The 10,673-nt window shown below is 43.6% G+C and overlaps 1 pseudogene across 1 annotated transcript; it reads left to right on the top strand.

The window, feature by feature from the left end:
* Positions 1–9,801: 9,801 nt before the first annotated feature.
* Positions 9,802–10,064, top strand: LOC308425064 (small nuclear ribonucleoprotein G-like; annotated as a pseudogene). The gene has a single exon. The product of its transcript is annotated as a small nuclear ribonucleoprotein G-like (transcript).
* Positions 10,065–10,673: the final 609 nt, after the last annotated feature.

Raw genomic sequence — 10,673 nt, forward strand, 5'->3', positions numbered from 1 at the left:
CCATCCTGTGGTCCTGGGGATCAGGCTTGGAGAGGAGATCCACCAGAACCTTCCCAACCCTGTTTTGTTTTGTTCTTGTTGGGTTTTGTGACACTGTTTCTGTTTAGACAAAGCTGGCCTCAAAAGCTATATGTATCCCAAGGCTAAACCTGAACTCCTGACCCCTGCTTCTGTGCCTCTGGGATACTGGGTACTGGGATAACCGTCCTTAGTCACCTTCCCACAACTGTCCACGAACTGATTTGCTCTGAATGTCAGTAACTCTTGTTTCTCTCAGACTCTCTCAGCTGAGACCACACATTTGTCCCAAGATCTCTCCCAGTTCCTGAACATACACTCGCCAACTGGTTTCTCATCCTCACCCCCACCCTACCCGCTCCCCACCGCAGCCCTCCGCACCCTACCTCCTCCCCTCCCCACCTTCACAGTCTCGGCTGCTTTTCCATTCCCGGACTGTGCAGATTTCTCAGCCGGCAGCCATGAGCAGTCAGCAAAGGCTGAGTCTGCTGCCACCAGGTGGTACTGTAGCGAAGTGCATATTTTCTTGGAACAATTTCTTCTTAAAACTTGGTGTTCTTAATGGCTGGCATCTATCTACTTCTCTATATCTGAGTTGTAAAAGGATTGTGCTCCCCTAGGCTCATATCTAAAGAATTATTTAATGTGGAGAAATAGAAATCAAGAGTAGAGTCTAGATAGATGCCTCAGAGATAAAGAACATTTTCTGTTCTTGCAGAGGACCTGGGTTTTGTTCCTAGTACCCGAGTGGTCATTTACAACCGGCTGTTACTCTAGCTGTAGAGGACTGAATTCTTTCTTCTGGTCTCCGAAGACAACAGACACACGGTTGATATACATATATGTAAACAATCGTGAAATAAAAATAAATAAAAATCTTAAAATTTTCACAAAATTGCAAGAGCTGGCCTCTCCCTTCCCCCACATACACAATGAATTCATCATTATTGACATTGTACCATTGTGAAAACAGGCTCACAGCAGCTTCAAGAAGGGCAGGTCTGTCGAAGTCTTGTCCCTGTTTCATTTGAAAAGAATTCCCTCCCTCATACCTTCACCCCTAGTCCCATGCCCAAAGTTCCTGTGTCTCTAAGACCAATGCCTTTCGTGTGACAATCCACGTGTGTTAGAGCTGGCAAAATGGTCCAGGGGTATAAAGCACCATGTAAACTTGACTGTCTTAGTTGGATCCCTGGAACCCACAGAGGTCAGAGAGAACTGACCTTCTCCTGTAAACTGAGGCACGTGCTTGTACAGCAAGCATGCGGATAATAAGTAAAATAAATTTAAAGAAGGAACTTTTGTTGTCTGGGGAAAAAAAAAATCAGGATCTCTTCTCAAAGACCCAGTTGATTCAAACACTCTATGGCCATGCTCCTTTGGCATATTCACCGGGTCTGAAGAAGTTGGGTCACCGGTCCCCTTGGTCCTTGACTGGGCACTCAGTGACAAAGTGGATCTGTAAGTCATAGCTACCCCCTAAAAGGGAGATTTTGTGACTGACCACTGGTGCAGTTTTCTAATCTAGCACACACCCCACTTATAGTGAGTTTACTCCAGAAGTTCTCTAAAGCCAGAGGATTTAAAGTTTTAATAGATTTCTTTCCCCCATCCAAGCTCTCTGTTCACCCAGGGATTCGGGATGGAAAAAATCCTGCTGGCTGGGGTAGAGCTGCAGAGGGTAGGGTGGCCCTTGCCATGGGCAGATGTGAGAGTGTCTGTCTAGAACTGTCTGTACTGAGTGAATAGACCCCAAAGATGCCTAGAATCAGAGCTGATGGGATTCAAACTGAGCTAGTTCCTCCATATTACAGATGAGGAAACTAAAGCTCACGATAGAGTCAACTAACCTGGATGCCTGGGGCTCTCAGACTGAACCACCAACCGAAGAGCTTACAGAGGCTGGACCTATATAGGCCTCCCTGCACATATGTACCAGATGTGCAGCTTTGTCTTCATGTGGGTTCCAAACAAGTAGAGCAGGGGCTACCCCAAAAGCTGTTGCCTGTACATGGGATATGCTCTATTAGCTGGGCTGCCTTGTCTGGCCCCACAGAGACTTAATATGCTGCCATGGAGGGATACCCAGAGGTGCCCAAACCCGGGAGAAAGTGATGGGGAAGGGGTTGTGGGAGAGGGTGACTGGGAGGGAGGCGGTGAGGGGAATAGAAAGACCTTAGGTAAAGGATTTCATGAAGGTCCCAGGGAAAGGTAGAGTCAGATTAGTAGTTTTTTTGCAATGCATTTTATTCTACCTTTTGCAATAAAGCATCTACCCTGTCAGGGCTGAAGGAATAACTGAGTGCTAAAGTGCTTACTTAGCAGAGGCCCTGGCTTCAGTCTGAGATATATATATACACACACAGGACATATAGAGGCCATTCTCATTCAAATCACCAGAGAAGGATAGAAGGATTAAATAGAACAATGTGGTATTTAAAGTACTTAGCATAGTCACTGACATAAAATAACATTTCTGTTCTTTCTTGGTTTTTAATGTTTTTTTTTTTTAGAATTATATATTTTATTTCATGTGTTCGATTGTTTCACTGGTATTTGTGTCCCTACCTAATGCTCAGGGACTGGGATGTAGACAGCTGTGAGCTGCCACGTGAGTGCTGAGAAACCAAGCCAGGTCCTCCACAAGAGCAAGTGTTCTTAACAATGGAACCATCTTTCCAGTCTTGCTATGTTATTTCTATTATCTGTTCCCAAGATGACTATGCCAGAGAGTGCTTTTAAGCCACTGAACTGAACATGTTAATTTTTTTTCGCTTTAGTTTTCCTAACAAATCTTTAAAGTAGGTTCCCGAGTTATCTAATAAAACTAGGCCTAAAGGGGTGGAGTATTTTGCCTGAGGCCACAGACTAGGAAGGAGCTGTGCTAGATCAAAACTAGGTCTGAGCTGGGTATGGTAGCACATGCCTTTAGTCCCAGCACTCAAGGCAGAGGCAGGTAGAACTCTGAGTTTCAGACCAGCCTGGTCTGCAGAGTGTGCCAGGACAGCCAGGGCTACATACAGAAACTCTGTCGGAAAAAAGAAAAGAAAAGAAAAGAAAAATAGTTTACCTCTCTGCTGTCTGTCTATCTGTCTGTCTGCCTCTGTGTGTGTGTGTTTTACCTTGTGTGTGGTAGATATGTGTGGATGCACAAGCCACACCATTCATATATGACAACTTCCTGAAGTCAAGTTGTCAGTTGTCTCCTTCTACCACAGGGGTCCCTGAGATCAAACTCAGCTTCTCAGACTTGGCAGCAAGCGTTTTTACCCACTGAGCCATCCCACTGACATCCCAATTTTGTAAAGAAAGTTTGATGCAGGTCTCAGACATGCTATGTGTGTGCCTAATAACCTTGAAGTCCTGATTCTTCTGCCTCCACCTCAGTAGTGTAGGATTACTGGAGTGTGTCACCAAGTCAGATTCAAGTCTCTAATCTTGATAGTTTATACACCTTGATTGCAGAAAAGAAAAAGGATAATCCAACCGATGTGGAGTATTTAGACTTTGTCTTGGTTTGAATATGCTTGGCCCAGGGAGTGGCACTATTTGAAGGTGTGGCCTTGTTAGGTGTGTCTCTGTGAATGTGGGCTGTTACACCCAAGTCCTAGCTACCTGGAACCAGTCTTCTCCTAGCAGTCTTCATATGAAGATGTAGAACTCTCAGCTACTCCTGCACCACACCTGCCTGGATGCTGCTATGTTTCTGCCTTGATGATAATTGACTGACTCTGAACCTGCAAGCCAGCCCCAATTAAATGTTCTCTTTTATAAGACTTGCCTTGGTCACGGTGTCTGTTCACAGCAGTAAAACCCTAACTAAGACAGACGTTGGTACCAGGAACTGGGGGATTGCTGAGATAGGTCTGACCATGCTTTTGTTTAGAAGAATGTGGATTTTGAGACTTTTAATTTGGAAAGCCAACCTAGTAGGAATATGGAAGACAGTAGTGCTTAGGGTCATTTGAACTTCGCAGGCCTGCTGGCCCAAGAAGTTTCAGTGGAGAAGAACTTTAATATGTGGCTGAGAGACTGTTTTTGTGAAGAATGTGGCTGCCTTTTTTACCTTTGTCTGAAGAGACTGCCTGAGGCTAAGGTAAAGAGATTTATATTCATTGCATCAACAAAGAAAGTCTCAAAAAAGCCCAACAGAGACTTTGTTCTCTGGTTAAGTCTGATGAAGAGCATTTTGAACAAACATAGCAAGCTGAGAGAGGAAAAATATAAAATATATAGTTTGAGTATTAAAGGGACACAAGGAAGTGAAATGGAGCTGAATCCTGTGCCCTCTGAGATAATAGATTAAGGGAGTGGGATATTAAGGCAAGAGTCTACACAGCTAAATTTAGATCCAGGCAGGATGGTACACACCTTTAGTCCCAGAAGATAAAGTCAAGCAGATCTGGGAGTTCAAGGCCAGCATAGAACAGAGAAAATTCTAGGTAAGAAAAACTTAAATCCAGGCTTGGTGGACACCCCTTTAATCCCAGTGCTTAGGAGACAGAAATACAGATCTCTGAGTTCAAAGTCAGTCTACAGAGCAAGTTCCAGGACAGCCAAACTTAGGTAGTGAAGGAATTGGAAAACAGAAAGCTGGTGATGTGTAATGGAGCAAGGGGACCATGTTTCAGCTCCAGCAAGCAGCAAAAGTTGGCACCTTCAACCATGTGGCTCTGGCTTTAGAGTACAGAATAGAAGGGACTACTGGGACAATTGATGCTGGTCAGCTGGAGCAAAGAAATTATTGGTGATTAAGAAAAGACCAGCATCACTGAGGTAAAATCTTCTGGGAAGTGTTTTCTAACAGCACAAAGAAGCTGTGTTCCAGAGATCGCCAAGATTGTACCTTGTGCTGCAACTGTACTTGGTAATGTGTAAGAGTCACCTAGGTGGTACTGGTTTTGAATGTATGAACAGGTCATGAAGAGCAGCTGAGGCTCGGCACTGTGAGAGGCCATAGAAGGGCCTCAGTTGCAGTTGATGGCCCAGGACTGACAGAGTCAAGCAAAAAATTTGAAGCTTGGCATCATGAAGCAAGTCTACGAGAGGCTATTGGTGAAGCCTAGTTGTAGCAGAAAACCCCAGTGTATTGGAGATACCAGTTCCATGGGATAATCACCAAGAACAGCAGCAGCAGCAGATCAGACCAACCTGAGCTTAGAGTGCAACAGAGAGCAAAGCTGGAGAAGTGATGCCAGCCCTTAGGAGGAGCCCAGAAGATCATGTGTGAATCCCAGACATTGAAACAAGAAGCTGTCACATTGAAATTACCTTGGAGACCCAAAGATGTTAAAGATGCCAGAGCAGTGGGATACCTACTAAGGAAAGCTGCTAGCAGGGAGTAGAACCAGCCCAGGAGAAAGAAGTTTGTTGCAGTCAACAAAGATGAAAAAGGAGTTGGAGATCTGAAAACTGCTTTGCCATTAGACATGAAGATGCAGAGTTTGGAGTATGCCCATCGGGGTTCCTGTCTTGTTTTGGGAATTACAGTTAAGTGATTGGATGAATTTCAGAAGAGACCTTGAATACTGAACTGTTAACATTGTTGAGACAGCTATAGACTATGGGGACTTTTGAAGTTGAACAAAATGTATTTTGCATTATGCTAGGTCTAGGTATGGCCTCCATAGATACGTGTTTGAACAAGCCTATGGGGGTGAGAGAGTGGAATGTCATGGTTTGAATATGCTTGGCCCAGGGAGTGGCACTATTTGGAGGTGTGGTCTTATTGGACTAGGTGTGTCACTGCGGATGTGGGCTGCTACACCCAAATCCTAGCTATCTGGAACCAGTCTTCTCTTAGCAGCCTTCATATGAAGATGTAGAACTCTCAGCTACTCCTGCACCATGTCTGCCTGAATGCTGCTTTAATTGTCCCTCCTGGTGTACTGTAAGAATATATTGTTTCTAAGCTCTGCTCTCTAAGAGAAAAGACAGGAAGTAGCAGGTCTTATCTCCAGGAAGGGTGATGATTTTCCTCAAATAACCAAGCTGATCTTGCTTTGAACAATGTATCCTGTTGCAATTGATCACTTTATGGTTGTTTTATTGGTTGCCAAGGAGCTGGCAAAGTTTTCTTCTGCCTTCCTTAGCAAGTCCAGAACGTCATGGCATATTTTGTGGGATGCCCTCCTTCCTCGGTGTTTTGGGTTTTGTATTCCCTTTCCTTTCCCTTTCAAAAATACTTTTTTACTACTTACTTTTTCAACCTTTAAAGCCACCTGAAAGTTGCAAGAAGAAAAATATTCTCTAATGAAAGAATTACTTCAGGTAAGGTAAGACTAGGCACATAGCTTAGTGGTACAGTATGTAGGTAACATTTCATGAAACCCTGGGTTCAATCCCCAGGACAAAACTAACTAACCAACCAAACAAACAAACAAATAAGCAAATATAAAACACAAACCAGCAACTCAAAAGCATCCTGGGAATCTCTATCAAAGATAAAACTCATAATCTTTTCATTAAGAACTTATTTTAGCAGGTGGGTGGTGGCACACATCCTTGATCCCTGCGTTCTCAGGAGGTAGAAGGCAGATCTCTGTGAGTTCGAGAGCAGCCTGGTCTACAGAGTGAGTTCCAGAACAGCTGGGGCTACACAGTAAAATTCTGTCTCAAAAAACAAACAAACAAATTTAGTTGAATCTGGTGTCTCATACCTTTTAATACCAATACCTGGGAGTCAGAGGCAGGTGGATATCTTTCTGTGTATTTGTATATGAGTAAAGGTGTCCTTGGAAACAAGAAAGAGGCATCAAATTTCCCAGAGTTGCAAGTGGTTTTGAGGAGTCTGGCATAGGTAATAGGAACTGAACTATGCTGCTTTGAAAGAGTGGCAAGCTCTCTGAACCTGCCCCCCAAGCCTTCTCCTCTGTCCTTACCTATTTATTTTGAGACATGGTCTCTAGCTGGTATGAAACTTACTATGTAGACCAGGCTGGCTCTTGGATTTTAGACCCAGGACAAAGGGCATATTTTACATACCAAAGCAGACCTGGCCTTCAGGTTCTCCCAGCATCCCTCAGTCCTGTCCCCCCTCCCCGCCGCACCCCCTTCCCCTGCATACCCCACCTCCAACCCTGAACTTTCAGCCCAGAAGCTTTGTTGTCTTTCTCCCAGAGGCTCCTTTCTATATTACCCAAACATTTTGGTTTATGCTCTCTTCCCTTCTCTCTCTCTTCTCTTCTTCCTGTTTGCATTCTTTCTCTTCCCCTCCCCCTCTCTTTCCCCATAGGGCCTTCCATTTATATACTCTAATCTGGCTTGAATTGTCTCATTTTACCACTGGAGAAATAACTTAAAACTGGCCTTGAACTCACAGAGATCCACCTATTTCTGCCTTCCAAGTGCTGGGATTTAAGGTTTATACCACCAAGCCTGGCAAAAAAAAAAAAAAACAAAACAAATCTTAAATGAAGCAGACAAGTTCTCCAAATAAGAGGTTTTTTTTTTTTTTTTTTTTTTTTTAAGTTACGGATGACTCTAAAATCTTTATTTCCTTTGACTTAATAATTCCACTTCTAAAAAGTTAATTCTAAGGAAATATGGAGCCTAGAGAAATTCCCAGTACCAACATGGTAGCTCTTAACCAGCTCCAGAGGATCCTATGACCTTTACTGGCCTCCAAGGGCACCAGGCACACAAATGGTTCATAGAGATACAAAACACCCATGCAGATGAAAATACAATTAGGAAAAACTGGAACAGAAGAGGGAGAAATGATACATGTGTGAGGATACATTATACTGTAATCATGAAAACAGGCTTTTAAGCAGGAGTGTTACATTAACAGGTATTTCTCAGAGCGGCAAGATGCTTAAATGAGATACTGCACATTTCTTAGCACATCACTCAGTGTACAAAGCATGTGCTTAATACGCTGGCTGGTTGGTTTCAGTGTTAGCAAGCAAGCTATACCTCAGCCATGGTTATTCCCATCTGTCTCCCAGTCCTCCATACTTACAGAGGACTAGACAGTGAAATGTCATGGTCGGAAGGCTACAGATGATACCAAACTTCTGCATCCAGTGTTCAAGTGGGACTTTGCCATCTCAATTTCCTAAAATGTCCACCTGCTTACTTAAAGCCTGGCATTCCACCTTATACCAGACTGTTTACTAAGGTTACCAGTAAAACCTACTAGAACTCCTCTGAAGTCTCACCGTGAGCAAAGAATCTTATGAGAATGCTACTGCTATATAATCTATGTCTTCATGGTTTCCTTCTTCATATTCTCATGCAGAAGTCTCTAGGAACCATGATATTAGCACAAGTTTCTGAGAGGTCCTGTTTATTTAAGTTACCCCCCTAACTCCAGAGGATCCCCTGAACAAGCCAGCTCAGTCAGTCAACCAGCCCAGGAGTGAGGATTAAACTGAAAAAAGACAATTAGACAGCATTGTAGCATGACCCCAGGCAGTTCTGAGGCTGAGGCAGGCTTGTTTTTTCCTAGTCTGCTTTTATACCATTTTAATTACATGCAAGTAATAAGGTCAGTAGAGAACCTAGACAATAAACACAAATAGTCAAGGAACAATCAAGGCAATAAACTTCTGTCTGAGATCACTGTTTCTAAGGGTTTAAGGACATCTGAACCTACTTCCCTGTCCTAGCCCAAGGTCATATTATTGCCTGAGCCTACTTCTTTGTCCTGCCCCAATGTCAACTTCTTACCAAGCCAGCCCCAAAAGCTCTCCACAATCCTCCCTTTCCAACTTCATTGCTGTTGTTGTTGGGTTTTTTGTTTGTTTGTTTTGTTTTTGGAGACAGAGTTTCTCTCTGTGTGTGTGCATATGTGTATATATGTATATATGTGTATGTGTGTGTGTATAATGACATGTGCCACACACATAATGTATACCCACAAACAACAATAATTTAAAAAATTAAGCAGAAAAACAAATCATCATCTATGGGATAAATATTTGAAAGGAGAGCCAGGCAGTAGTGAGGTACATCTTTAATCTTATTACAGGGGAGGCAGAGGCAGGCGGATCTCTGAGTTCAAGGCTGGCCTGGGTTGGAGGTGGGGTATGCAGGGGAAGGGGATGCGGCGGGGAGGGGAGACAGGACTGAGGGATGCTGGGAGAACCTGAAGGCCAGGTCTGCTTTGGTATGTAAAATATGCCCTTTGTCCTGGGTCTGAAATCCAAGAGCCAGCCTGGTCTACATAGTAAGTTTCATACCAGCTAGAGACCATGTCTCAAAATAAATAGGTAAGGACAGAGGAGAAGGCTTGGGGGGCAGGTTCAGAGAGCTTGCCACTCTTTCAAAGCAGCATAGTTCAGTTCCAGGACAGCAAAGCTACACAGAGAAACCCAGTAGGGAAAGAAAAAAAAATGAAAAGAAGATGAAGGTTAAATAAAATTTGGTGGGGTTGGAGAGATGGCTCAGTGGTTAAGAACACTGACTGCTCTTCCAGAGATCCTGAGTTCAAATCCCAGCAACCACATGGTGGCTCACAACCATCTGTAATGGGATCTGATGCCCTCTTCTGGTGTGTCTGAAGACAGCTACAGTGTACTCAAATAAATAAAATAAATAAATCTTAAAAAAAAATAAAATTTGGTATGCTGGCCTACGACTGGCAGGGTCTATTCAGTTGAAGTAACACTTTTACAAAGTATTTTCTATTTGGCAGATACTGTTTGAAGTGTTGGGGGTGTAAAATAAAGAATAAAGTCCTTTATTTCTATTGGTCAGGAAGAATTTGGCAGGTAGAGGAAACAGCTTAGAGGAGTCAGAGATCCCTTCCCCATTGTGCCGAACCCGCTGAGGAGTCCCATGAGCAAAGCCCACCCTCCTGCACTGAAGAAGTTTATGGACAAGAAGTTATTGAAGTTAAACGGTGACAGGCATGTACAAGGAACACTGCGGGGCTTTGGTTTCTTTATGAAAACCCCATTATAAAGAAAAAAAATTTCTTTATCAATCTTTGTGATTGATGAGTGTGGGGAGATGGCAGCCAGTGGGCAACAGAACAACATTGGGATGGTGGTCGTCGAGGAAACAGCGTCATCGTGTTAGAAGCCTTGGAAACAGTCTGACCAGTGTTCAGTAATGTGTCCACATCCTTCCCCCAAAGGCCTGTTTGATTGCGATGTAGAACTAGGTCACGTACATTTTCATATGAAACTTTTTGCTAAATAAACTTTTGTGATACTCAGAAAACAAAAAAAGAAGTCAGAGATCTTTCAACAACAAGAGGTCACTGGGTAACTAAGAATCGCCTGTAGGATTGGGAAGCTAGGTTCACAGTTATGTGCCCCACGACAATGATCCAAGTCTAACTTGGGGGGTCCCACTGCCATCAATAAGTACAGATTCTTAGGAATTTAAACTGTGGATACTATTGGAACAGACTTCAAACAACAATCCTCCGTCACTGTCTCTGTCACTCAGGAATTCATTCTTCCTACAGGGGTCTGTCTTTCCCACCAAATTTCTCTCGCTTAAATTGCTAGCTCCCAATAAACAAGCTAGAGCAGAAAAGGCCACGTGTGGTGGGGCACATTCATAATCACAGCACTTCAGCTGAGGCAGGAAGACCCCTGTGAATCTGAGGCCAGCCTTGGTTACATCGTGAGCTCCGGGCTCTGTCTAAGCTACAGAATGAGACTCAGTGGGAAACCAAAACACAAACAAGCACACAGCCT

Source organism: Micromys minutus (assembly GCF_963924665.1).
Source record: "Micromys minutus genome assembly, chromosome: 10".
Classification (NCBI taxonomy): Eukaryota; Metazoa; Chordata; class Mammalia; order Rodentia; family Muridae; genus Micromys; species Micromys minutus.